At 43.5% G+C, this 4164-nt stretch overlaps 1 protein-coding gene across 2 annotated transcripts in view; it reads right to left on the reverse strand.

Annotated features, from left to right (window-relative positions):
• Window positions 1–3221, reverse strand: part of has1 (hyaluronan synthase 1) — an 11237-nt gene extending 8016 nt beyond the window's left edge. Inside the window, exon 1 of one of the 2 annotated variants that reach the window (XM_060921272.1) lies at window positions 3011–3221. The gene's annotated coding sequence lies outside the window, so the exon portion shown is untranslated. The remainder of the gene's footprint in view (window positions 1–3010) is intronic. The other variant, XM_060921270.1, reaches the window with a different exon arrangement.
• Window positions 3222–4164: the final 943 nt, after the last annotated feature.

Raw genomic sequence — 4164 nt, forward strand, 5'->3', positions numbered from 1 at the left:
TAACTGTATCGGTACGAAACCCACAAATGTATGGGTTTCGTACTGGTACAGTATTGGTACTGTAGCGCTTCGCTGTAGTGTGGACAGATGAAGCGGTTCTGTATTGATACAAATATAGACCCTTCCCACATGACGTCATCGCGCCACGAGATTTCGGTAGTCGCCATATTGGAAGACCAAGTACACATCTATGCAAGTACATACATACATAAAACAAACTACACCTGAAATGTAGCCAGGGCCGGTTCTGCCCTAATCTGGACCCGGGTGCAACATCGCGCAACCCCCCCCCCAAAAAAAAAAAAAACACACCAGTCTAAATCAGGACAACCAGTGTTCGAACTACGGGGGTACTCGGGGGATCCGAGATCCCCTGAAACAGACATGAGATCCCTTGAAAACATGATTTGGGAAATGTTGGGGGGTCTCTAAAATATTGGCAAAATGATGTTTATTGACATAGCAATCGTGTGTAACGGGAAGCATTTGCATATCCGAAGTGTTGTGTTTACATCAAAGATAAAATAAACCGATATGACAACGACTGCTGCTGCCAGGTTGGTTGTTGAGTAGCCTGACTGTTTTTTTTCTTGCGTGTGGTATCATTGTTGACGTGAGGTTGTTTTTTGAACATGCCAATGCGGACACGATTTCCCCTGATGAGTTATGACTTCAGATGCGATGTGTGTGTGGAGGTGTGGAGTCCGCGTGATATGTGCGTAAGATAGGCTTCTCATGTGTTTGGAGATCCGCGCTCTGAGACAAGCGCAAGCACCCCCCAGGGAAAAAAAGGGACCCCCCGAAAATATCGGCATAGTTCGAACACTGAGGACAACCATCACATAACTATAACTATAAACATTTTAGATCAACTATTTTAACTAAATGGGCTATAATAAATAAGCCTGCAGGCAGCCACGGCAGGCTGCCTCAGAAAAGTAACCATTCAATGACACAACTGAAAGCCTGCAGCCAAGGTGGGCTGCCTCAGAAAAGTAACCATTTGTCCTACCTTAAAACTCGTTTTGCATTTTCTGCCTCCTTTTTTGTATTTTCGACCCTGCGTTTATTTTCTTTCCTTTTCTGAAAACCCGATTTGTGTCCAGACATTTTGTTCTGCTACCAACGGACTAACTCGTCAGGTCTCGTCTCTCGAGTCCGCGATGAAGGGCAACAATTGATACATTTTTACAAACAGCCAATAGGGAGGTTGCAACGTTCAGGCTCTCCTTTGCTCACAGACACTCAGTAATGCACTTATTCTCTGTCTCCTGGCAGAAAGCTCCTTAGTTTGCTCCCTTTGTGTCTCAATCACAGCTGGTATTCTGAAGAACGACTTCTTTTCACCTTTCCCATCAGCTTTGTTGGAACACCCTAACACAGCACAAAAGTTTACCATTGTAGGTTTATGACGAATCAAGTGCCTCGTGGGTTTAAATTCCGCGCGCTGCCGTTATTTCCCCCTGATCACGAGTTTGTTGGTCTTCCAATATGGCGCAGGGTCTGTTTACTTCCGGTTTCCGGTGACGTCAGTGGGAAGGGTCTATAATGCGCATGCGCAATGAACCATTCCTACTTCTTCCGGGTTATTCATACAATACAATATGCACGTGCTTTCCAGCTGTAAATAAAACGTCAAAATGGCTCAAAATGACTGTGGAGCTACATGGAGCAAAGACGAAGTTATGTGTTTGTTGGAGCTTTGGGGAGACGAGTGATGCCAGGAACAGTTGGAACAGGAGATTCGTTTTCTTTGTTTCTTTCTCAACTGCCTTGCGCGTTTTATACGATTCGACTGAATAAATGACCACCAGAAATACAGACTGTACATTGACAACAAAAAGCACACACACGTTGTTTCATCCACCATATTCTCGGAAGGAAGTTACTCGGTAACCACGGAAACATTTCGCGCACGCGCATTTCAACTACCATGAAAGAAAACCGCAAACATTTCTCGCTAGTGTGGACAGATGCACTAACCTGTACCGGTATACTTTGTATCGATACAGTTATACCACTATCGTACCGGTATATATGTGAACATAGCTGAAGTGTATCATGGCACAAACAAAGGAGATTTCTGAGGACCTCAGAAAAAGCGCTGTTGATGCTCATCAGGCTGGAAAAGGTTACAAAACCATCTCTAAAGAGTTTGGACTCCACCAATCCACAGTCAGACAGATTGTGTACAAATGGAGGAAATTCAAGACCATTGTTACCCTCCCCAGGAGTGGTCAACCAACAAAGATCACTCCAAGAGCAAGGCATGTAATAGGTAGCGAGGTCACAAAGGACCCCAGGGTAACTTCTAAGCAACTGAAGGCTTCTCTCACATTGGCTAATGTTAATGTTCATGAATCCACCACCAGGAAAACACTGAACAATAATGGTTTGCATGGCAGGGTTGCAAGGAGAAAGCCACTGCTCTCCAAAAAGAACATTGCTGCTCATCTGCAGTTTGCTAAAGATCACGTGGACAAGCCAGAAGGCTATTGGAAAAAAATGTTTTGTGGATGGATGAGACCAAAATAGAACTTTTGGGTTTAAATGAGAAGCATTATGTTTGGAGAAAGGAAAACACTGCAGTCCAGCATAAGAACCTTATCCCATCTGTGAAACATGGTGGTGGTAGTATCATGGTTTGGGCCTGTTTTGCTGCATCTGGGCCAGGACGGCTTGCCATCATTGATGGAACAATGAATTCTGAATTATACCAGCGAATTCTAAAGGAAATGTCAGGATATCTGTCCATGAACTGAATCTCAAGAAAAGGTGGGTCATGCAGCAAGACAACAACCCTAAGCACACAAGTTATCACTTCCTCCATGAAATAAGTGATGCTGGTTCTGTATACAGATGGATTTATTTCTCTCTTCATTCCAATTCACCGTCAACAATCCACTGTCAAACTGTTACAAGACAATATACAAAAAAACACGCATTCATTTAACATAAAATTGACACGCCAAAGACTAATTAACGTGACAAGCAACGTAAATAAACATACCTCGCTGGCTGCATACAACACAGGGGGAATGAGTCTTGAACAAAAAAACCCCTCAAAATCAAAATAGGAAATACTAGGATCACCTTGAAAACAGAGGATAAACAACTTCTTGAAACTTTCTTGGTGGATTCCCGCGATTAATTGCATCCTGTGATCCCACCAGATGTGGTGCTTTCCAGCAGAAATTAGCACTGTTTGTCCTCACATGGTTCTCCCTCAGCACCTGTTACTTATTACACTGCAGAAGTGTCTTAAATAGTCTCACATCTACATGTAAACCCTGAGACATGTTCTGACATGTTCAGACATACAGAAAGAAGGACTGAGAAGGCTTGGGCTTGAGTTGCACAATACAAATAAATCTTCACAAGAAATAAACCACAAATAATATATGTAAACAAATTATTATTAATTATTGCAAATAATATCCACAGCAGCTACACTCCCACCAAATCACATTTTTGGTGTGATTTCACTTCACTTTCATTTCAACCTCACAAATTAACTCAAACTTGTGGAGAATAACCCTGACCTTTATTCTGCTTCAAGCAGTAGAACAGTCTTATGTACAGGCCTATCAAGGTAGCCTGGTTTAGTAGTGCGTTTCCCTTGTTGTCTAAAGTTGAGTCACTAACTAACAGCTTCACTTTTCTAAAGGGGTGTTCACACGGCAACTTTTACTCCGGTGTAGCACCGGGGCTGCCCCGGTAGAGCGTTCACACGGTACAAAGTTATACCGGTATAGCCCCTGAAAGCTGCTTAAACCGGTGCAAATCTAACCCTGCTCGGGAGGTGGTTTAAGAAATTTACTCCGGAGTAAATGCTAGTTTGCGGGGCAGCACCAATATAAAATGGGACGTCTGAACGCTACTGGGGTAGACTCGCTACGCGTGAGGAGAGTTGATTACATACGGGCATTGCATAATTTTGCATCCTGGGCCCTGTACTACGAAGCGGGTTTTCTGGCTTACCAGGGTAACTTCGAGAGTAACTTGATCACGTGCAGCGTAACTTCCCGATTAACCCATACTATGAAAGTTGGCTATGTTCAAACCGAGGTATGCTGCCATGGCAACTTACGCTGCATCTCAAACCTGCTCGTCTCAGGTTATGTTCTTGGTTAACCCGAGGTTTCCGATTAACCACACCCTTTT

This window comes from Neoarius graeffei, chromosome 5, assembly GCF_027579695.1.
Source record: "Neoarius graeffei isolate fNeoGra1 chromosome 5, fNeoGra1.pri, whole genome shotgun sequence".
Classification (NCBI taxonomy): Eukaryota; Metazoa; Chordata; class Actinopteri; order Siluriformes; family Ariidae; genus Neoarius; species Neoarius graeffei.